Below are 24,718 nucleotides of genomic sequence, written 5' to 3'. Positions count from 1 at the left end.
CTTCACATTAAGACAAGCCGCCACTGACAGCTGTTTTGTCCTTGCTGCTCATCATTGTGGTATGGTTGTTTCTCCTTTCTAGCATTCTGAAACAGTCATGGGGACTAATTAACTTTCATATCTTCCATAGTTACTGCCTGTCTACAAAATGCCCTAGGATGCTCTAGCTTTTTAGCTAAGACAATGCAGCCTAACACTTGCATTAAGCGCCTCCTTTTCTTCGCCTATTTCGTGCCCCCGAAACTCTGCTCATAAAAATTAAAGAAGCAGACCGAAACATTTCTCCCTCCTCCCTGCTGATCAGGCAACAGGCTGTGTGTGTGGAAAGAAAGGAGCTGCCTGGATCAACACGTGACCAAAACAATTGGCGCTGGCTCCATGGGTTTTATGTGAGTGGGCATCTGGTGTTTTCAAGGAAGAAGACAATAAAATCCCCCCTCCTCCTCTTCCCCTCTCTCTCAGCCCCACTGCCATCTGTGCTACCACACTCAATACCCCCCCCCCCCATCACCACCAACCACCAAAAGAAGGAAGATGAAAGACTGTTTCAATAAGAGGGAGAGCGCTTTCCCCCAGACTCTGTCGAAACGAGTGAAAAACCTCGGGTTCTGTCATTAAAATCTTCACAACTTGCCACCGAGCAGCGTGTGCAAAAGACGCGCAGCGCTCCCCAAACTGTGTCGAGACAAAGGAAGAAAGGAGATTAGTTCGAAATAAGGAATCGGCGAATCACTGGGGGGGGGTCAAATCCAGTCCATTCTGAAAGCAGTCGCCTGAGGTGGGTGGAGGGGGGGGGGGGCATCTGGAAATCAGGCAAGACCCAATGCAGAGGTATTCAATTTCCTGGTGTGTTTGTCTTCGTTTAAACCAGGCAAGGCTTGAACAGGAGTAAAGGAAAACTGCAGCACAAAGACGTACATGCCAGGGAGGCATTGGAATTCTAATTGAATTGAATCATTTCAGAACCTTTGTTGGATTAGAGGCTAGACTAGTCAGCAATAAGAGCTACTGGACACACCTGGGAAGAGGAACACAGATGCTGGCCATGCAGGCCCTAGCTGTCATGGGAGTGGACAACCATGTAGACAAACAGCAGGTTTTGTTTGGTTTATCAAACCTGTTAAACCCCTTACAGTTTACAGCACAATAAACGGCAGTCTGAGTGTGAAAAATTTTCCCAGCTTCATTTGAAAGGCAGTTGGTCTTTGGACTATGAGGCAACCTTCATCACACAAACAACAAACCCATAGTTTTTACTTTAACCAGATAAGCACTCAGAACAATTTCTCATTTACCAACATTACTGTACTGTGAGTGAAATAGTTCCCTCAAGGATACAACAGCCACATCCTCAGCCAAGCTTCAAACCCACAGCCTTCCTGGAGTCCAGGACCCTGACCACTACTCCCCATGTTGGTGTTGTCTAAAATAAAGTAGCAAAAACATATTACAGTACCAAAACTAAATAACATTGCAGCAATATTTTTTCTAGCTCACAATTAAAGGTGGCTGGTTACTCATTTGAACCACTTTCAGGAAGGTGGTGGCGGGGCGCCGTTGTGTATTGAAGGCCAGAACAGGCCGAAAGGAAATTCTGGGAAGCAGTGAGTACCTGCAGACAAGGTGAAGGGGGAGCTGAGCGAGACTGAGATCAGGCAACAGCTGAGTGAGACTGAGACTTAGAATTCTTTTTGCCACATAGCAATTACTGGTGGAATTTGGTTTTAGTACAGCAAGAGAACACAGATGAAGCAGCCATACAACACATGGAATATTAATATTAAAAAAACGAATACAAACTGAAATGAAAAGACAAGCAAAACACAACCAAAAATCAAGGCCATACATAAACATTAACCTTACATTTGGCAAACAGATTTGTAGAAGAGAAGCTGACGGGAGGCTAAATATCTGAAGGGGGGGAGTTCAAAGCTCATAATGTAGTGGGAAAGGAGCTAAGGTGAGCATGGCACAACTGGGATATGTGACAGACAGAAAGCACAGGCTGGGGGAAAACACAAATATTTGCTTCAGCTCTGCTCCATTAATCTGGATGGGGGCAGGGGTATTGTTAAAGTCATTATTGTCTGTGTCTACCTCCTCCCCCACCCTATTAATTACCATTAGTCCTCCACCTTGCCCTCCCCCAGTGCCAGGCTCAGCACAGATACCCCTGTTATTATGCTACAAGTGGTTGAGTTGTCATTATTGAGGAGCTGATAAGATTGTTTGCCGTGTGTCTGTAAATCTTTTTTTAGAGTTTACTCACTGTTTATTCGCAGTGAATTTGGCTGGGTTACCCTTGTGTACAGAAGGAGCCAGACAGAGGGTCTGTATTTGTTCTCTGCGCACTTACTACAGTTCTCCATTTTAAACTAGAATCTGTCATCCCAAAACAGGCCCTTTTTATGGACCACTCTTGGAGTTGCTTTACTGTCCAAAAATGCCTTGGTCCACTAGAAAATTTATGTCTGGGAAATAAGTAATAATTATTAACCCTATTATTATAATTACTGTGGAGGGCCGATATGTGATTTTCTACACTACAAAGTTTTCTATTTTTATTTTTAGCTATGGTGATGTTGTGTATCCATGCTAGCTAAGTGAATCTAAGGATTTATTGGAACAACACACCCATTAAGGGTTGGATTGAAAATTTTTCAACCCCGTCTACATTATTTAACTGTTAATTGTTTGCTGGTAATGAGCCAAGGTATAAAACACAGTGACGCTCTGTCCTCAGTTTCTGCCAGCGTCTTACATGTTGGTCTAAAACACAGTTTCAGTGTTCAAAGACACAGAACCAAAAATAACTGGATGGAATGGCCACTCACGTTGCTGTTTTGCTTTGTTTTTCTAAAGCTGAAGTGATAAAATACATCTATGGACTTCTGACATAAAGAGCGTGGTCAACATTTGAGTTGACTTCCAGTTCTGAAACTGTTTTACAGTTCTAAGATTTTCTGTCTTTTTCTACACCCCTCAGTGCGCTAAGGTACATATATTGTGATGTCTTGACAGCGTAGCATTGAATCTACCATTTAGACCTATCCACTTCCAAAGAGAAAGAATGCAAATTCAACTGAAAATATGTTCTTTAGCACTGAAAATACAAAGAAAAGATGTCATGTGGTCTGTGTTTTCCTCCTCTGGCTCACTTGTTGAATTAGTTAATGGGTCTTGTGTTATTCTCTGGCACTGTTTCCTCTAAGATTGCTATCTGCCACAATAACAAAGTATCCCTTAAGCTATATCACCTGGAAAGACTGGTCCAGGCTGGCTGTTGGAAACTGTAAAGCAAACTGCTTAAAAGTAAACAAACACCAGAAGCAAAAAAAAACTTGTCAAACCTGAAATAAAGAGTGTTTTCTGGAGTTCGCGAATGCAGTGCAATATTGTTCTCACTTTTTTTTTAGTCCAAGTATTTGGAATAGTTTGAAGGTATAATAGAGGGACTGAAGAAAGAGAAATTAGAGGACTGTCTTGCACTGAAGCAAAAGACTTTGAATGACATCCTGATAATTGGACTGTATAAGAGCAAAACCTAAAAGAGGTTTTAGATGGTATACTCTATTAAAATAGAAAAATCTACAACATCTCTGTTTTTGTCTTGTTTGATCCTGAAAATCGTTAGCTCCTCTCTTTCCTTTTATTCTGTTAGGAATTAGGAATCTGTGGTAACAGTTCACCAACATTGCTAAAGGACTTCATCCAGCAGTTGTTTGTTTTTACCTTTTTAAACTGTAAAGGAACAAGTAATAGGTTTATGCCATGCTGAAAAGAGAAGAAAGAAAACGTAACATTTTGGCCGTGGAGCCTTCTTCGGGTGTAAGCTGCAAAATAGCTGCAAAAAGCTGCAAAAAAACTGCACATAACTGCAAAATAATCCTAGTCAAAAGACTAGTAGGTCAAATGCCTTCACTGTAGTACCTGAGGCTGATTTTATTAAATGTTAGATTTCGTCTGGACAGTATTTTGGTTTACCACGGGACATGCACCCAAAAAAAGCTTTTAGAGCACCTTTTTTTGTCCAATAAAATTTAGTTCTGATGAATCCTTCACCAATATAATGACATGTTGTTTCTGTAGTGCCTTTCTGCCTCATACTGAGTTCACCCTCCAATTATCCCTGATTAAAGCGGTTGGAGAACTTTGAAACAAACTAGCTGAACTTTGACCCTGGCAGCTGCTGCAGGGCTGCCTCCAAACTTTGTTTATTCAGTTCGTTCTCGCTTCTGATTGGTTGCTGTCTGTATCCAGGCAGGTTTTCTGCTCTCCAGCAAAAGTTTCCCTAAAGTTCAGGTCTACCAAGGCCGCAGTACATGCCAGATATCCAGGCCATCTGAAACTGGTTAAAAAGTGTAATTAAAAGAAAATGCTGCACAACCACTGTGGAACCAATTCATTCTTTTCAAATGCATGTCCGGGCCAGGTTGAGCATGAGTCTGCTCCAAGCACCACAAGAAACATGATTTTATCTGGAAATAGGATTTTAAAGAATTTGTTACAGTGGCATGGTTTTGTAAAAAAGAAAAAAGTCAATATCTGTCATTTTTAATTGCAGGCAAATATATGCGGTCTCCATATTACATTGCTCTATGAGGTGATAAATGAAGTCTGGACAAGTTATTGGTGGAGAAATACACCCGTATGTTCTAAGTCTATACTTCCTTGTAATTATTTTCTCATTTTGTAAATCTCCACTGGCCAGGAGTAACAGGGGATTTTACAAAGCATCACAGATAAAGTATGAGACAAAAACCCAGGCAGTGCGCTGTCTTCACTGATTTCCCCAAACAAAGTAACTCGGCAAGCTCTCTCCCTCTTGGCTTGAACACTGTAGTACTCCGAGAAAATGGAATAATCTGCAGGAAAGAGTGCGTACGTACGTGCCAGCTGACTGTCTCCCAAATCGCTTCTTTCAGAGGCCTGGCCCGGGCTTGGCTCGGGTTCGGCCCTGTCTTGGCAGGCGTCCTGCGTCACCTTGGCTGGGCTCGGCCCGGACTCGCCAAGGCCAGCCCCTCTAATCACCACAGCTCCCCCGAGGCGCCTTCCCCTGGGCTCTGTCAGCCAACTTCTCCCGTCCTCCCAGGCAGACAACAGTTGGGCCCTGAAGACAGATCTCCTTGTTGCCATTTGGCTAATCCTGCTTGCTTCGGCAGCACACATACTAAAATTGGCTAATCCTTTCCTCCAACTGTACTCTTATTTAACAGGACCCCACTTCTGTGCGGGGCTCAAAACACCACAGTACACCACTGTAAGATTTCTGAAGCAATCACAATCAAACAGTATGACGTAAGATGGGGCAGGAGCTTTGTTAACTTATTTGTTAGATTTATTTCAAGCAAAGATATTTGAAAAACAAAAAAACACCTCCTTTCTGACTTACAGGTGGTAGTTTCGCTTGTGAAGAATGTCTACGGATCTTAATGTGTTTCTGCAAATAGATTTTGACTACACGCGTGTGAGGACAGCTTTCATTGTCATCTGTGAGACAAAACTGTGACCTGCTGTCCCTTTTTTTGCAGCAGGGAACCAAAATGTACCAGTTTGTTGGGGAGCAGAATTACAGTTTAACACAACTAAGGTTTAGGAAGCTTAGAGGACAGTTGTTTGAAATGTCTGACGCCTGGGCCTTGTCTACTGCTTCAGCCTGGTTTGTTCTTCATGAACAGCCATTTGAAAGGACGTGTGAAGGCAGGCAGGCCCAGTGGTGCATTTATTGATTTATATGTGGCTTAAATTACAAAGAAAGGCCTCCTTTTCATTTCACCCACTGTTTATAGCTTCACAGCCCCCGTCACGCAGGAACTCACATGGTCTGGCGCAAGACTTTGATTTCAAAGAGCAGGGACAAATAAAAAGATTAAAAAAATAAATAAATTAAGCATTAAAAAAGAGAGAGAAGAAAAGAAGCTATGCTTTACACTCATTGGCTGGCTCTGCCTGTTGCTGTAGAGAGTCGTGACTTTTTGAGACCTAAAGGGCTCGACTCCCACTTACTTCCTGTGCAACGAATAGCGGAGCGACGCTGCCTCTCGCGGCCTGCCGCTGTCTCTGGGCAGAAAAGGCACACAGCTGCTCTGTAATCAACACCAGCCACTCCTGGTGCAGCTGAGGGGGTGTAAAAAGGGTGATTTGTTACATCTCATTCATACCTTGAAACTAAGTGGGTGAATAGATGCTTACAGATACATGGGTGGCTAAACTGCCCGTTTTTTAAAAAAGCAGGAGCCTGCAAGTATCTGTTTCCACCAGCTGTACTTCAGGGTTAGGCCCGGGGTTGGGTTACATTTAGGGTCACGGCTGGGACTGTGAGTAGATTCCTCAGGAGCCACAGCTGCTCCTGTAGAGACTGAACGTGTGTTTATGTCATAAACAGAACGTCGGGCGTAACTTCAAACATACCAAGGGAAGAGAGCAGAAGAAAAAAAAAACAGAAGTAAAACCCTGTTGCACCTACCTCTCTTCAAAAGATGCGTCTTCTTCAGCTTCAGAGGACATTTTTTTTAAAAGGTTTGAGTTGACTAATGGCGCTGGCTGTTTTATTTTTTTTTCCACAAGTTTTTAAACAGCCAGAAATGAAGCCTGTGTAAAGCTCTGAAAATAAACGACTGAGGTGGCTGCGATCTGAGTGTGGGAGGTGTGCATGCAGAAGGGCTTTGTCGTGGTTGTTTACCAAACGTTTTTTTACCCCCCACCCCCCCTTCTCGGAATACAGTGGCTTCAACAAAGTTCCCATTGTGTCTTTTCATTCTGCTGGGATGGCAGACAGGGATTCCTGCTCTGACAGCTGCCTGGGTGCCTGGAATCTGGATTACCTTCCCTCAACACTGTGCAGCCTGACCAGGGGAGGGGGGAGGAGACCCAGGCATTAACGCATGAAAATCCCCCTCCTCCTTCTCTCTCCCCTCCCAATTCTCTTTCTCTCTTTCAACAAACCGCAGCATTGTGACAAAACAAGAGGCCTTTCGCTCGATACCAAAACAGACAGCAGCTGTTTCCACTGAAAATAAAAAAACTGTCGCGCATTAACCCCTGCTCGCTTGGCAGCTTTTTAACTCCCATTCGTCCTGAGGCCTCTCTCTTTTCCTTTATTCCTTCAAATAAAAAATAAGAATTCCACTGAAAAATGATGAAAGTGATGAAATGGACTCGCCCAAGATAAACAGGCTTTCTCCCCCCTTTGTGACAGTTGGTACACTTGTTTTTTCCTCCCCTTCTTCTTCCTCGGCTGTGGCTGAAGAAACAAGTGACTGACTTCCCACCACCTCGCTCTGGGAGTTCTTGAGTCACAAAAGGGCAGCCATCATGTCCTGCAAAGAAAATAACCAGAGACGCACGAAAGGAAAAGGAAAGACAGAAACATTTAGCAAAAAAAAATTCTGTTGTGTTTGTGTCACTGGCACAGAGTGATTTCACAAATGAATCACTGGGCTGGGCCGGACACTAAGGTGCATAGGGTCCAGAATGCACCTCAGGCACTCTGAGTGGTGGATGAGCCTGCAGGGGATCAGCACCGAGGGGCATATTTACATATAGGTGTTGGAGAATGACAAGAGATTTTACTGAGCCTTAAGTCTGGTCCCACCCAGGCCCTCCATCAGCACAATCTCATAGACTGTTACTTAGTCACTCATTGCAGGAGGCAAGATAGGGCAGGAGATTAGATTGGGTGGCACAGAGGGCTCGGATTTCAGTAAGAGAGCAAGTCTTTATCACTCTAAAGCTGCAAATGAGTGGAGAGCATGTGGCCCATCTAGCCCATTGGTAGTTAATTGATCCAAGGATCTCATCCAGTGTTTCTTGAAGGAATCCGGGGTAGCACTTTTTAAAAACATGGCTGGGTAGCGTGTTCCAGACTCCCACACTGTAAAGAAGTGCCTCTTGTTCTCAGGTATAAACGCTCTTCCACATAGTTTCCTCTTGCGTGCCCTCTGGTTAATGGTTCAATGTTCACAACGGAAAAAAAATAACTCCACTGGGTTGACAGGTTGAGCAAAAAACCCTTTAGAAAGGCAGCAGTTTACAAATATAAACATGCTGCTGTCTGCTCATGTACAGATGCAAATGCTTTCTCTTTGCAAGGCGATATAATTTGCTCATTAGGCAAGTATTTGCCAATTGACCTTTAAGGAAGTTACTCATATACAGAGAGGTGGTTTTTGTGGAGACTTGATCAAAGCAAACCTGAATAAAAAATACTGACTGAGTGCAAAAAAAAAGCATGATTAAGAAATCAAACATGTACTTTTGGACCTGAGGGTAGGGCAGTGGCTGCTATTATACATATGAGTGTGCAGGAAATTCTCAGAAGTATTAGAAATGTGGAAGGACAGCACTAGCACCAGGGCACAGGCAAACTGCAGTGGAGCCGCATGGCTCCCTCTTTTGCTTTGTCCATGTCGCTTCAATTTCTGTTGCTTTTCTCCTGACTTGAGATTTACTGGCTTGAGGTGGCTTCCTGAATACAACACAAGACCCCTTTTGGTCAGGTGTCTTTATTTTTTTAACAGTTCAACGGTGCGAATCAGCATAGTGGCACTGCAGTTCGTTGTGCTGGAATGGGTGGGGAGTCCTTTCCCAGAAATATAATGTGTAACTTGGCTTCGGATGGCTAGCGACGGATTCATCACCCATATGAACTACACTAACCATACCAGTGCTGGGAGATGAAGGGGAAAAAAGGCAGACAATGTGATCTCTGTCTAACAGGGGTGAGGATGGGTTATCGTGTGGTCAGAGATTGCATACCGTTGTATGGACATATGCAAGCTGGAGGTCAGCTTTATATAGTGAGGAGATGCTAGGGTCTCTGATAGCAGGAAGCTCTGTTTTCCTCTCATTCCCTTTACCAAACAGCAATGTCTGTTGAGCTGTTTTGGAACAGAGGAATTTGCCAATTGTAATCTGTAATTCTTCACGGTCCTCTAGCGCCGAGTGGGGTGATGTTTTGGCGGTTAGTGGAATGCTTGGAAGTGCCGATGTATTTTTAAACCATCAGCTGTGCCAGAGAGTAAGACAGCTGCACCTCAGACTTTAAAGGATTTTACCAATCTTCCCTCCTTTAAAAGCATTTTAGCCCAGTGGCAGTTGCTTAAAATGGGGAAGAACCCGTTTAAGAATGAGTTCATTGCAAGTTAATATTCCCTGATTTCAACTTATTTCAATCGGTGTACGTGTCGATGCCGGTGCTGAAAATGGGAGTAGGGTGACCAGACGCCACCAGCATTGTTTACAGGACGGCTGCTCATTTTTCCAGATCCATTAATATGGTCGTTTAAGTTTAGTAATGGCTAAAAACAAAAACATGAACACTTTGCAGCTCTCATAGCTCAGGATTGACCAGAGCCCCCTCTTGACCTGTGTGAACAAGTCTCTGAAAACTGACAAGAAGTTTAAATCTGAGGCAGGCCCGTATAAAATAATGGTTTAGGTCAAGGGACTGATGATTCCTGTCCTTGAGGCCTTCAAGGTCTTCCGTGAACAAACTGTTTGCTTTGGATAAGAAGTCTAATGTTGTAGATTAAACTTCTAGGTCAACTATTGCTTTAGGTCTTTATCAGCTGCTAACTGGAAAACCTGCTGGTCTCTGTCCCTGGAGGTTTGGATCTACCCACCCTGGTTACCTACAGTGGTGGCTGGACTGAAAACCCGGAGTTCTTCAGGGCTGGGACTGGGACCTCCTGAGGTTGAGGTGAACAGTGAGGTGTCAGATCTGTCGATGACAGATTCTTGTGGTAGGATCGTACCTGGAGTGGAGGAAGTGAATAACAGAGGAGTGTTTCTTGTTGATATAAAAAATCCAAGAAATGGCTGTCTTATGCATTGGGCTCAACAGCCTGTTACACCAGCCAGCTCCTTAAAGGTTAGTTTGACATACCGTTTCTAATACTAACAATAACAATATCAGACAAGTACATGTACATAGCAGGGTGACGGTCATCTTATACAATAGATGTGACTATGACATAAATCTGGGTTGTTATTTCTCTACAGAAAGCAAACAAACTGGCAATATCTCCCCCCTTTTCAGAATGTGACGGTAAAGGAAGCCTTCATTGCACACCGCAATTTCATCTCTGTACATCTGCCCAGTACTTCCTCATTTTCCTTTCTTCTCTTGCTGCTGCTGCTGGTGGTGGTGATGGAGGGGGGGTGGTAAGCGTGTCTGCAAGCCAGCCAATCAGTGCTTTGTTGCTGGGGCAGGAATGGTCACATGACCACCACATGGGTGGAGTTTCCATTTGTTGTGAGTTTCAGAGAACCTGATTACCCAAACATAGTGTCCCAGTGACTGCAAGAAGCACCACCGAAAAACAGCAGATGTGAAGATGCTAGACTATGTTTTACAAGCAGGCACGCTTTCCTAAGAGCTATTGACACGATTCAGTGCCTTCAGCCACCCTACATCCAAGATCATTCATGTTAATTTGAGCACATCAGTGTTTGGTTTATACTTCATTTGTTGTGAAGAAGTAGTTATCAGAATGAATACACAAGTGCCCAAGCACTGAGCTTTTGTTCCTTGTGATAAAGGAGTCACCATAAAAGGCAGTGCAGTAGCCTAGTGTACGTGACTAGCCTAAGAAAAGAGCTGAACACAGAACATGTCAGTAATGATGAAAAACAAACCTCTCGACCTCTGGCACAACTGAAACATCGAGCACAACCCTGAGAGCCTGCTCTAGCACTTAGAAACACAGTAACAGGAAATACAAAAGCCTTCTAAATAGTGCGTGGGTGTGATGAGAAATGAGGTTTCATATTTCACACCTTGACTAAACTTATTTTAGTCTGTTTATACGTAAGACATTTTAGATTAGCACTTCTTAAGCATGTAACATGAGCACGGTACTGAAAATCGAACAAGTACAATTTCAAAAAACTTACAAGCCACCTTACCTCAGGTGTATTAAGGCCACATGCTCTGTGCCCTTTTTCTATTCTGTAGCTTTTGTTTCAGATGAGAGTTTTGTTTCAAAAGCTTGCATGCTTGCTAGCTCTGTGTTCAAAACACCCAAGGGGATGAAAGAAAAAGCAGGCCAGCATGAGGGATGATTTCTGGACGTGCCTTCTCAAAACACTGATATATTATTTATTCTGGTGGGTGAAACCTTGTTGCTTCACCATTTGATTAACACATTGTAAACATGAGATTGTAAAGGTTTGCTGAATAATCATTTCTTGAATTAGTGAAATGCTGCTTTGCTCAAAACCAAAGTCTGAGATAGTGCAGTCTTAATCTCTCATTCCTAGGTTAGCTATAGGAAAAACAACTCCACAAAGACATACTCCATTAGGCTCTTTTCAGTAATCTGGCAATCAGCAGATTTTTCTGTTCTTTATTAGTAGCTGTGGTTGTTAGGATTCCTCACAATTTGCAGAATTGCGGAGAGAATAGCGTGTAGTCTAAGTAACGATAAACATGCAGAGCTAGCCGAATCATCCTACTCTATGGTGTAAAAAAGTGATTTGCATGTTGATCTTATCTGAGCCCAAGAAGGTATCAGACTGAGATCTGAATTCACTGGAATGAGAAATTGAATAAGGGCTAGAATTGACAGATTTAGAGTTAATTGAATGGATTTGCATTTAATAATTAATCCCTTTACTTGCAGATTAGTAGCTCCGTTGACCTAAAAAGACTGAGACCAAGGGGTGGCTTGTAAAGAGTATTTTATATATGAACTAGCAGATACAAGGAAGAGCTCCTGTGAGTTGTTGCAGCTTTATACTCAGTAGTAAAGCGGGGGTGTTCAAACTCTTAGGCAGCTGTACTGGTGTCAGTACACTAACCAGGAGCCAGCTGCGGGCATTGGAGGGGGGTATTATCAGTACAATACTACCAGGAGAAGGACTAATGTTAGAGTGACAAGAAAAACCTGGGATAGCATGTTAAAGACCCAGTTCCACACCCCTCCATTACTCCCTGAGGAACCATTCTCACTCAGAGTGCAGCTTTGTGCCTCTGAAATTCAAATAAGATGGGGACTTTTTTCCCTGATGCAAATTGACCCCAATCTTCAAGCCCGACAGCAGCAATGCAGCCAGAAAAGAAAGCCTACAAGGAGAAGAAGAGAGGGGGCTCTGAGGAGGGGAGGGGGTGGCTGTGGCTTAGGGGCCCCTTCTGCTGCTCCGGTGAGATTGAGTGGGGATCCATGTGGTCAAGTGCTTAGACCATCATGCTGGTTTAGCAGTAATTTGAGCTCTAGACTGCACAGAGACTGGCTGGGATAACAATAGGCACTGGGGACTGGAGGGGGTCAATAGGTTGAAAGAATAGCCTGGAAGATAATGGGTTTCATCGCTAAAAGCTGTGATGGGGTGGGGTGTCTGGTAGAGTTTTATTGGTTAACAATTGAAATCAGTCTGGATGTGATGTTCAAAGTGAAAAAATGAGACCTTGAGAACAGGGGTTTCAAACTCAGTTTCTAGAGGGTCTTGTGTCTTCTGTTTTTTTTTTTCTAGCCTGAGTGGTCAATTAAGCAACAATTGTTTTCTAGATTAGACGAATGTAGGATTTTTCCTTAAAATCATCTACAGTGGATGACACATTAACTTCAATAAAGGATACAGTTACAGTTGTAAAGATATATACAAGTCCATGCCTGGTTAGAAGTATTATGATTATGCAGCTAATTCAATTATGTAACTAGGATTGTGGGTTGAATACAACTCAGAAGATGCTACTCCTTCTAGGAATCCTGCTTTAGAAGATGAAGTTTAAGAAAATGTTTTTTAGAGATTATTTTGTGCAGGAGATTGTGTTGGATTGAATACGTTGTGTTTTATTCTACAGGTAGTAAGAATAAAGCTTGCCAGAGACATGTGTCCAGAGCTGAGATAGTTAGAGGCAGATTGGGCTGTTTGCTAGGAATGTGAGAGAAACGACAGAGCGAAGGCTGCTTTAAGGTTTGAGAGAAAGGCCTGGGCCTGCAGGATGCAGTCAAGCCTAGGCTGGAGATGGAAGATTTGTCAGGGGAGCACAGACACAGACACAGCACAGACGGGCCTGGAAATGTCTGGGCTTCGTTGAGGCAGGCAGTCTTGTTGTCAAATCAGGGCAGCGTGGCCAAGAGATTAGATCAAAAAGGCTGGGATTGTAGTGGTTTAGTCGGGTTCACATAATGATTAATAGCTGTAATCCAGGGAAATTTCAGTAACTTCAAATGTAAATACGGAATACTGCAGGCTTTGTTCACCCACAACAATCGAGTTTTAACTGTAATCTTCTGGCGTTCCGACGCAGCATCAATCTGAGCCATGTTCTTGGTCAGTCGCTTGATGAACGCTTGAATTGAGAAATTCCCATGGGAGGTTTGCACAGTCAGTTTCTGTTAAGTCCAGGAATAGCTCAGTATTTCCCTTCTTTGTTTCTGCATACATATTTGTCACATTAAAAGAAGTGACCCGTCTCCATTTCTGTTGAGCAGAGAGACCACAGCACATGTTTTTTGCCCTGAAAATATGACTTTCTCACAATGGGCCCTTTTAAAAAGAGGAATGCCACGCATGCAGCTTAAAAGATACGTTACATCTTAAAATTTATACACCCTTGCAGCACAAAGATTTCAAGTCTTCAAACAGGATTTTCCACAAAAAATATTTATGCAAAAAACTAGATCAGATGTGCTAAATGGAGGAGCGTGAAAGTTGATTTTCTGAAGTAGTATAATGTGACAAAGCCATCCGTAGTTCTAAAACTTTGCGGGTGGTTCTTTTTAAAATATATTTTTTTCTTTTCCACTTTTCTATCCATGACGGCCAGTTTATGAAATATCCACACAGGGTACAAAATTGTCTTCAATTTAAAGAAAATAGGTGTTTCTGTTTTTTATGATAAACAGCCATCGTCAAGTAACAGACGTGAGAAGAAGTGATTGTTCCAATTTGTTTTTTAATCAGCAGCCTGTGTGCTTACTGTGGGCATTAATACGACTATGCCTTTGCATAACGTTTTAGCAAAACAAAAGCCTGTCTTTTCTATTTTGCTCCTCTGTGGGGTATCTGGCATTGATATTCAGATACACTCATCTCTTCAGATTTGGGGGACATCGTGTCTTCTGTTGCGCATGGAAACCGGTCAACCTGTCGCTGCTGTGTCTCTGGAGCGACCGGCTGTGGTGAGGCGACTGAGAAATAATAGGAAATGACAAAAGTTCGATTATAATGAGAGGACAGGGACGGGAGACAGGGTTGGGGGAGGGTGGTGTGGTGTCGGTGGGGTTGAGGACAGAGTGTTTCTATCTGGCGTTAAGTGTCATGTGGCTTTGTGCCAAGGCCATGCAAGCTGAGCTGACACAGATGGTAGCCTGGTAGAACAGTGGGCCTGCAGGCACTAACACGTAGCCTCTGGCACCCTGCATGGGCACCTTAGCAGGGTGTTGGGCTGCAGTCAACAGCATAGCAAACTCACCTGTGCCTGTTACATGACTTAAAAAACAGAATGTAACTTATTACCTTGGCAGAAGCCCTTACTTATGTTGAAGCAACTTCCAACTGACAAAATGTACTTTACGTGTAAGTGCAAGGAACAAATGTGCAGGTACAATAGAGTAAAAAAAAAGAAAACTGGAAGAGAAAAACAAGGGTCTTACAAAAAATGGTAAGAATTAAAACTGTTCAGATAGTGTGGCTAAAGAGCAGTACTAGTGGCAGGGTGCAAAAAGACTGCAATGCTAAGGAGCTGACACTAGAGGCCACCATATGCACAGCCTCTGGCACTTCACTTGTTAATAACCCCCACCTGGAGTACATAACACATCTGTGGACCCTGCCCAGTATAAAAACTAATCAAATAGGGGGGTGGTGTTGGTTGGGGGTACATGCTAGCTGATTGGGATGCCCTTGACATGGGGTCTTCGTCTGGATGAACACTATTCACAGTACTTTATTAGTAATGGCTTAGCAACCCCTTCAAGTTGAGCTATTCTTATCCCAGAGATTTCACAGGTGTGTGCAGGCCTGCAGAAAGCCACCACACTGAATGTGCATTGTTCATTTTAGACCTGACTCAGACGTCCTCATTTGCTAGCCGATTGAATTTTAATCCTGGACATGAATAACAAGAGCAACACCCTATACCCAGAAAGATGTATTCAGCTTGTGTGTTCTTGTTTTGTTTCCGTTTTGGACTTCTTTGTAATGGAAACCAGTGGAGGAGGTGTGAATCCACTTCATTTTCAGCTGCTACTCTGGGACTGAGACCAGAGAGACGAGACGTTTTTAGAGAAGAGTGTTCACATTTTGTCCTTTCAAGACAAGTCTGGATGAGATCTCCAATTGGTTAGTTGCTGGATGAGCCGCATGGCTCCCCTCCTTTGTTCTTATGTTGACATGTCCTCAGGCTGAAAGACTTGTTTGTGATCAAAGCAAGCACAATAGTACTGGGGGCAGTCCTACACCCCCCAGCCCAAAGCACAATAGATCTACCTGCGTCCTTTCAAAAGCGTTCTTGATATCTACAGCACTTCTGGTGTAAAATAACTTGCTGGCCTGCTTGTGTAAAATGGCCATCCTGTTTCAGCTGATCACAATATGTCATTTTATTTTTCAGACGTTTAATACTATTTTGCAGGATACAGGTCTGCAACATGTGAATCAGGCTTTGGGACAAACCTCTTGAAGAAGCTTACCAGTAGGTTGAAATAGGTTTGCTTTCTAAAGTATGTGTAGGATACCTGCTTTCTGTGCAACATTAACAGATCTTTTAATAAAGAGGAATTCACTTATTTTTGGAACTGATGGCTGTTAAAATTGACAAATTAATTCAGTTTGCTTATTTTGTTTGCTAATGCTTTGTTGTGCGTTTCCTCCATGGAGGAAACAACGCAGCAATTTGCTCTCTCTCTCACTCTCTGAAAAGTCCAGCCTACAAAAACACCAGAATGATAAAGCTCTCTACTATACATAACACAGAATGTCAACTCACAGGGCGGTGAAACAATGAGTTCTCTTCTTCAGCAACCTTAAGCACTGCGTTTTGAAATGTAATACAAAGATTACAATTGAGAGGAGGCCATTCAGACTATCTAGAGTGTTTTGTTAATTTTGATGAAAGGATCTCACCCTGGCTTCTTTCAATAGTTGTTTGGATCCCATCTCCAACAAAATGGTTGAGTAGCTTGTTCGTTTTTAACCCACTGAAGCTCAGCAGGTGTGAGCCTGGTCAGTACCTGGATGGGAGACCTCCTGGGAAAAACTAAGGTTGCTGCTGGAAGAGGTGTTAGTGGGGCCAGTAGGGGGCGCTCACCCTGCGGTCTATGTGGGTCCTAATGCCCCAGAATAGTGACAGGGACACTATACTGTAAAAAGTCTCCGTCCTTCGGATAAAGATGTAAAACCTAGGTCCTGACTCTCCGTGGTAATTAAAAATTCCAGGCCATTTCTCGAAAAGAGTAGGGGTGTAACCCTGGCATCCTGGCCAAATTTCCCATTGTCCCATTGGCCTTTACCAATCATGGCCTCCTAATAATCTCCATCTATGAATTGGCTACATTACCCTGCTCTCCTCCCCACTGATAGCTGGTGTGTGGTGAGCGTTCTGGTGCACTATGGCTGCTGTCGGATCATCCAGGTGGATGCTGCACATTGGTGGTGGTGGAGGGGAGTCCCCATTACCTGTAAAGCACTTTGAGTGGAGTGTCCAGAAAAGCGGTTTATAAGTGTAAGCAATTATTATTTTTGGATACTTGTAATACCCATGAGGGAAAAACCCATGTTAGCTATGGACCTGATCATACAGTATAAATCATGGAGAGCCACATTTGAAATTCAGTGCTGCTAACTAAGCCTAGACACTGGTAGAAACTGCATGAGTGCTTGTCCTTGGGCTTGTGTTCGGCATAACAAATGACTGTCTAACCAAGGACCCTCTCTACCATTGCAAGTCCTTGCTGCTGCTAGTCCCTAAGTTTAGGTTATCTGTATCACAAGGGTTTAACTAAACAATTAAGCAGGCAAGCCTTGAGATTTAATGGAACAGACGTTGGGCACACCGGGTCTAGCGAGGAAGGGATCTGCTTGGCACCTTTTACTCGATTGTGTGAGGGTTCCACCTAGTGGTGGCAGACTGTAAAACCAGTCTGGTTCGGAAAAGCGTTGCAGCTGCTCCAGATCGAAGCGAGAAACTTTTCAAACGGGTTTTGTCCTGGGCTTCTTCTTGCCTTCCGTTGGTAATCCACGATAGCATTGCATCTTCAGTGTCGTTTTCTGGGAAATAAAAGTTTGGAAAATAAAAGTTTATTTATAAATAAAATGGTTTACAAAAAACCCACGATTAAAGTAAACGCCTCGTTCCTTTAAACAAAACGAAATTTTTGCAAGGGAAGAACCGCACCGAGGATGAAGCCCGTATTTCAGACGTTGTCAGTTAAGAAGTTATATTTTCAGACGAATTTATTCTACCCTATCAATGTTCACATTAAATTATTGTTAATGTCTATAAAAATGCAACAAGCTGTGTAAAAAACATTTTTTTTCCTCCGGGTTTTCTCTGATAGTCGGTGCTATCTGCTATCTTATAACGGGACAGTAATAGTTTAATATCCCAGTACTCCTAATGGCTTATCAAACCGGAGATCCTGTCGTGTGTACAGTATTGGACATCACAGACTTCAATTCCCTATTCAATCACTCACTCAGAGCTCCAAAATGTGCTGTGTTACCTTGTGTATTAGTTCTGAACAGACTTGCATGTCATTCTTCACACCCTAGAGGTGTATGTAAGTCTCAACTTGATTTTATTTCTCTAGGCCCAGGGTCTCCACCTCCAGCAGGCTTTGTAGGTCACCATTTAATCACCAGTTTCTAAAAAATATGGAACAATTTCACTGTGTTGAATCAATCTTTAGATGCTTTAGTTAAGACATCATTTAGGCCTAGAATTGAGGTGGTCTTCTTGCCTCAAGGTCCACAACCCCTAAAAACTGAGCACTTAACTTGCTGACTTCGACTGCGTCTTCTACCTATTGCTCATCTTTAAAAGCAGCTGAAGCCTATAAGACCAAGCGGATCCTGGCTCTCCAGGAGCAGGGGAGAAATTGCCTGAGATGCGCAGTTGGAGCAGGGCCGTTTACGTGGGCAGGGGCGAGGTGAGCAGGCGGTGACAGTGCAATTAGCAGCATTATTTCAATGGAACCTTAAATTGCTCCAGACTTCCTCTTCCAGGCTCTGTTTCCTTGGCTGGGCTGGGGGTGACCCGCCTCTGCACACAGCACCCAGGGATCCATTCAATTTCCCTTTCATCTGTGAACAAATACAGCCAAAAAGGAGAAAAGAAAAGTGTGAGCTTTCAACATCCTATTGTCGCAGCAGGACACAAAGCAGTTTTGTGTCGTGGTGCAACAATTTTTTTTAATTAGCTTTGTTTTTGCTTTTGATGTTCATTTTGTTTTCCATCCCCTAAAGAAGTTCATTATAGTCTGTTGACTCTGAATTACAGATGGTGCCTGACTCTGCGTTTGTTGAGTGCCACAGTTAGCTGCAGCACAGTGGGAATTAATTAGGCCGTACAGAGTAGGAAACTCTACAGGCTTTGGAAACCTGTGATTGCTTATGATTCAGAGAAGGAAAACGAAACCTCCATCTGGTTCAAGAGTAATTGAATTCTAGCTCTTGAAGGCAGATTGAGCAGCAATTCACCAGCAATGAATTAAGCCAGGGAAACAAAAGACTTTCTTTTAACAGTGTCACCTGCATGTAGACGAGCATTTCATGAAACAACAGGATAAAGCAGATAATCAGCTCAGCCTGGTGATTACTTTATGGGATACAACTCTGAACATTTGGATCTTCAATGATTTAACTGCTTTCTCCGTCTCCACTGGAATCTGCTGGGATGCTAAGGTAAAAAAAAAAAGTAAAAATCCCTGGCTGTTGACAGAGAGAGCAGAACCCATGCTAATCCTTTACAAGGCATAAAACACTTTTATTCATTCACAAGTAAATTCAGCATCCTGGTTAAAAAATAAACTATGAATTGTGAAACATCCCTGCAAATCTGTTGGAGAGCCAGACTCAATCCCCAGTCTTTCACATGAGTGGACACTGCCTGCTAAGGCCAGCCAGAATTAGTTATATAAGTACTTAGCATCTAGTTGCTATCTGAGCTCTTAAGACAAATACAGCGTGACTACTGGCTTGACTATTTATCAGACCGTATTTTAAAATTATAATGGTGTTGGAATCTCGGATAAGCTCCTGCTAATGTGTGGGGTGAGAGAGAGGTAGGGCCACAGCTCCTGCTGGCTCTCTGTATCAGGTTAATGTACATGTGGTTTGATGAGCATTAGGAAAGCCCTCACACCCCAACACATACTACCCCGCCACCCAGATAGTCACAGACTCGGCGCCTAGAACATGCCGGGGCATGTTCACTTCAGTCCAGTTTATTGTCATTTGTACAAGTGCAATGAAATGTTTATTTGCACGTATGCTCCAATACACAGACATTAAGGAAGCACCAAAAACATAAACACAGAACAGCAGCAACAACAATTTAAATAACATAGATCTTAAGAAACAAAAACATCAGTGTGAGGCAGTGGTAGGGGTAGACCTCAGTAATCTGACAGTTTGAATTCAAGCCAGCTTCTGTGGGGAACAGTCAAGAATAAAACTATTACAAAGGGGAATTTGACCTGTTTGGATGGAAGAACAGTAACATAAGGCGTTGTTCGGAATGTTACTTAATGCATCATCGTTAATTGCACTCATGGGGGGCTCTTTCCTCGTAACGTTGAGGTGTGAGCTTGAGGGGGTGCACGGTGCTGGCTGATGTGTCCCCCCTGGTCCCTGGGATAGCAAAAACAGTGCAACAGGTATTGCAGTGGTGGGGATCAGCGATAGATGCTTTTCTGTAGGGCTGATAGTCAGAGGGAAAATTGAAAATTCTGACCTCTGGTTTTATCTTCATTTGTTGCTTACATTTTTGTCTCCGTTAGCAAACTGTGCCCTCTGTATGAATAAGTTCTCTTTGGTTTGGAGCTCTGGCTTTGCTCTGGGCTTTCTTAGTTAAAGGTGTTTCCTGCCTGCTCTGAAAAACAGTTACCAGCAGGGGAAGCTATATGTGAGCTGCCTTGACTTAGTTTCCTGTTGTCCAGATCAGATCACTTACATATCTACTTATTGACCTATCCAATGACTCCACGTCCATACCATGTTTAACGTATGCTCCTCCGAAAACTACTTCATAACAGACTAATAGTGTCACCTAATGTGTAGTGTAATGTCAGTTGTGCATGTCTTTCTGAACTGTTTTCTACTTTTTTTATTAAAGCATTTAAACTGAAGGAAGCAGACTAGCAACAACAATTGTGAAAGTTATCTGTATTAAACTTGTTTATCTTGTTTCCTCACTCTCAGCCTTCCCTCTAAATCACAAGGCAGGGCTGGAAGTCCTTCTCAAGGGCTGTACCCATGGCAACAGCAGACTCTGTCTCCACACAGACCTGGCAGGTTATATCAACAAGGCCAGCCGTGATCTCACAATGGCAAGAGGGTGGCTGGAATATTGGTGTACAAAGAGCTACTGTGAAATTTAAACGCTGTACTTTCTCTCTGTGGTGCAATCATCATGCAGTAGTCTGTCTCAAAACAACGTGTTGTTTTTATAATCAGGGAAAGGAAAAGAAAACAGGAGTTTGATGAACACGAGTCAGAATCTCCGCATCTTCAGTCTCTCTAAAGAGCTAAAATCAATTATATAGTGGCATTGCCTTTTTTAATGTGTAGGATGACTTACATTGAAGAAGCTTCTTGGTTCAAAATTGGGGTTATCTGAGGCATGTGTTGTTCTTGTTGTACAAGACAATACTTTGGAATCTCTACTCATGCATAATGCAGCACTGTATAACCAAAGTCCAGTGTGATTAGTAGGCTTACAAGGGGTCATAGCGAGTTATTAATAACTTAAGATGTAATCTTATTGGCTTGTATTTTTATAACCAGGCATCAATCTGCAAGTGATCATCTACCAGCCAGCTCTTGTCATAGAAGGCAACTTTAACATACCAGTTATTTTCTCAACTTGTCAGTTTTTATATTTCTAGATTAAAGTCAGCAATATAATGTCACCCACGAAGGGCAAAGTGCCCTTGTGAATTCGTATGCACAGCCCTGTAACCTAGTCTCAGAGCTGGTGTATTTGAGCTCCTTAATCAACCACCTGCTACTTTCGACCAGATAACCTGGTCGAATGGAATAAAACTGGAGCTCCAGGCTCTTGGAAGTGACTGACTCGAAAAGCGTGAAACAATCGATGACTGTCACGGAAGGGATTTAATTCCAAACAATTTGCTCTATTTGGAAAGAAAACCTTTTGGTTTCGCTGTTAGCTCACGGGCCGGCAGTTAGACAGTGAGCAGCTGCATTGTTCTCGTGAGCCATCTTTGCCTCACGGAGCTTGTACCTGCCACTCCAGGAGGGGTGCTGACGCAGCTCAAGAGTACTGGGAGGTGGGGCACTCGAGAGCCCCACCCGTAGCACAGAAAGGGGCCACTCGCACTGACTCAGTGACTCTCTCACTCTGTTTCCTCCTAGCCCCTTCCCTTTCTCCATATTGTTACATCTGTCCAGAGAAATGCAAATTGGATTCTGATCTGTGTCCAGAATTGCAGAAGCGACAGTCTAGTCGGACAGCTAGTCTTTGGCTCAGTCACACCTCTGACTGTAGACGCGCCTCTAATTCCTCAACCCATGATGTCAAGAGCCCTTGATTTGTCCAAGCGCAGAGTGAGTTAGTGGGTGAGAAGCAGACTTTTTACCTGCTGGTGAGTGGGGTTGATAGTCTGATCATGAGGGTATTGGATCCTCAGAATTAGCCAGTGGGATTCATTTTTATTCCTCAGACTTGTACTTGGTTATGAAGGGCTAAAGGTTACTACTTCCTTCTGCCTCACCAATTTCTTATATAAGGCAAAATTCTCTTTGGATCCCTGTTTTACCTCTGGTGCATCCATATTGCTGGATTAAAGGAAGACTGATTTCTAGTGGTAGTTGTTGAAATGTAGATGAAAAAGTAAAGGTTTATTCCATGCTGAAAAGAGAAGAAAAGAAACACAACATTTCAGCTGTGAAGCCTTCTTTGGGTGTCAAAATATGGAAATATAGACTCTCAAACATTGTACTCCTTAATGCACAGTTTACTACTATACCTGTTTCTAGGATTGGTAAGATAGTGTTACAATACACATGATTTATTTTAAAGAAATGTTATATTACTGTGTGTTTCCTTGGATAAAGAAGTCAGACGAATTTAATAACAGATGTTATAACCATGTATCCAGCTAGTTAGTGTTTTCAGGATTAGTTGCATCATGTACAGATTAGTATTGCGCTGTATTATGCATGGTTAGCTCACTGCAATGTCTGTAATATTAATGGTGACAGATAATTGGATAGGATGTGTCCCATGTTATAAATGTATCTTAGTGCATTGTCACTAATATTTGGTGGGAACCTCTGTATGAATGCCTGATATTAATAACCCTTCATAAGCTTCCTAGTGACAAATGCCTGTGTTACATTCTATTATACATAAGCATAAATTCTTATTCAGTGAATCCCAAAGCACATTCGCTCTTAACAGACATCAAGGCATGCATGAACTTAATCCAATTTTGAGATAAAATTATGTAATAATCCTATTTGAATATACAGTGCCTTGCGAAAGTATTCGGCCCCCTTGAACTTTTCAACCTTTTGCCACATTTCAGGCTTCAAACATAAAGATATAAATTTTTTATTTTATGTGAAGAATCACCAACAAGTGGGACACAATTGTGAAGTGGAACGAAATCTAGTGGATTTTTGAAACTTTTTTAACTAATAAAAAAAAATGAAAAGTGGGGCGTGCAAAATTATTCGGCCCCCTTGCGTTAATACTTTGTAGAGCCACCTTTTGCTGCGATTACAGCTGCAAGTCGCTTGGGGTATGTCTCTATCAGTTTTGCACATCGAGAGACTGAAATTCTTGCCCATTCTTCCTTGCAAAACAGCTCGAGCTCAGTGAGGTTGGATGGAGAGCGTTTGTGAACAGCAGTTTTCAGCTCTTTCCACAGATTCTCGATTGGATTCAGGTCTGGACTTTGACTTGGCCATTCAAACACCTGGATAGGTTTATTTGTGAACCATTCCTTTGTAGATTTTGCTGTATGTTTGGGATCATTGTCTTGTTGGAAGATAAATCTCCGTCCCAGTTTCAGGTCTTTTGCAGACTCCAACAGGTTTTCATCCAGAATGGTCCTGTATTTGGCTGCATCCATCTTCCCCTCAATTTTAACCATCTTCCCTGTCCCTGCTGAAGAAAAGCAGGCCCAAACCATGATGCTGCCACCACCATGTTTGACAGTGGGGATGGTGTGTTGAGGGTGATGAGCTGTGTTGCTTTTACGCCAAACATATCGTTTTGCATTGTGGCCAAAAAGTTCGATTTTGGTTTCATCTGACCAGAGCACCTTCTTCCACATGTTTGGGGTGTCTCCCAGGTGGCTTGTGGCAAACTTTAGACGAGACTTTTTATGGATATCTTTGAGAAATGGCTTTCTTGCCACTCTTCCATAAAGGCCAGATTTGTGCAGTGTAAGACTGATTGTTGTCCTATGGACAGACTCTCCCACCTCAGCTGTAGTTCTCTGCAGTTCATCCAGAGTGATCATGGGCCTCTTGGCTGCATCTCTGATCAGTCTTCTCCTTGTCTGAGCTGAAAGTTTAGAGGGACGGCCAGGTCTTGGTAGATTTGCAGTGGTCTGATACTCCTTCCATTTCAAGATGATCGTTTGCACAGTGCTCCTTGGGATGTTTGAAGCTTGGGAAATCTTTTTGTATCCAAATCCGGCTTTAAACTTCTCCACAACAGTATTACGGACCTGCCTGGTGTGTTCCTTGGTCTTCATGATGCTCTCTGCGCTTTCAACAGAACCTTGAGACTATCACAGAGCAGGTGCATTTATACAGAGACTTGATTACACACAGGTGGATTCTATTTATCACCATCAGTCATTTAGGACAACATTGGATCATTCAGAGATCCTCGCTGAACTTCTGGAGTGAGTTTGCTGCACTGAAAGTAAAGGGGCCGAATAATTTTGCACGCCCCACTTTTCATTTTTTTATTAGTTAAAAAAGTTTCAAAAATCCAATAGATTTCGTTCCACTTCACAATTGTGTCCCACTTGTTGGTGATTCTTCACATAAAATAAAAAATTTATATCTTTATGTTTGAAGCCTGAAATGTGGCAAAAGGTTGAAAAGTTCAAGGGGGCCGAATACTTTTGCAAGGCACTGTAAGTGCCCATTAAAACAATTTTGGCTGTATAAAGTGTGTAAGTGATAAAAACACTTAATGTTAAAAACTGACACGTTTTCTGGATCTACTGCACAGAGTTTGTTCAGAGCATGCAGGTGTGCCTTCATTAAATTAAAAGGCTCCCTAGATCTCTAACAGCTGTAGCTTATTTTCTTCTGGGACGTATTTTCCTTTTTTCTGCAGAATCCGGCTCACCTTGTTTCAAGGTCTCAGGTCCAAACAGGGACACAGCAACACCTTTATTTAAATAGAGCTTTTTATAATAGAAACACTGGAATAAAAAAAATAAAATAACTGCAGCTTTGATAAATCAGAGATGACTCAAGGGGAAGACTGAACTAATCGGAGGGGAAAGACAGAAGATATTTTATAACTGATATTCTCAATTTCAACAGACTAAGGCCA

At 42.7% G+C, this 24,718-nt stretch overlaps 1 protein-coding gene and 1 long non-coding RNA gene across 2 annotated transcripts in view; one reads left to right on the top strand and one right to left on the bottom strand.

The window, feature by feature from the left end:
• LOC148658711 (calcium/calmodulin-dependent protein kinase type 1D-like) overlaps positions 1-24,718 on the top strand; it is a 49,845-nt gene that overhangs the window by 6,497 nt on the left and 18,630 nt on the right. The gene's annotated exons all lie outside the window — the stretch shown is intronic.
• On the bottom strand, positions 1,339-5,410 carry LOC148658712 (uncharacterized). Its single transcript, XR_015940139.1, has 2 exons — positions 4,890-5,410; positions 1,339-1,423 (listed from the first exon to the last, which is right to left on the bottom strand). It is a non-coding gene; the product is annotated as an uncharacterized LOC148658712 (long non-coding RNA).

Source organism: Lepisosteus platostomus, chromosome 7 (assembly GCF_059453375.1).
Source record: "Lepisosteus platostomus isolate fLepPlt1 chromosome 7, fLepPlt1.hap1, whole genome shotgun sequence".
In the NCBI taxonomy this organism is placed as follows: Eukaryota; Metazoa; Chordata; class Actinopteri; order Semionotiformes; family Lepisosteidae; genus Lepisosteus; species Lepisosteus platostomus.
This window is presented reverse-complemented; position numbering and strand designations above follow the sequence as displayed.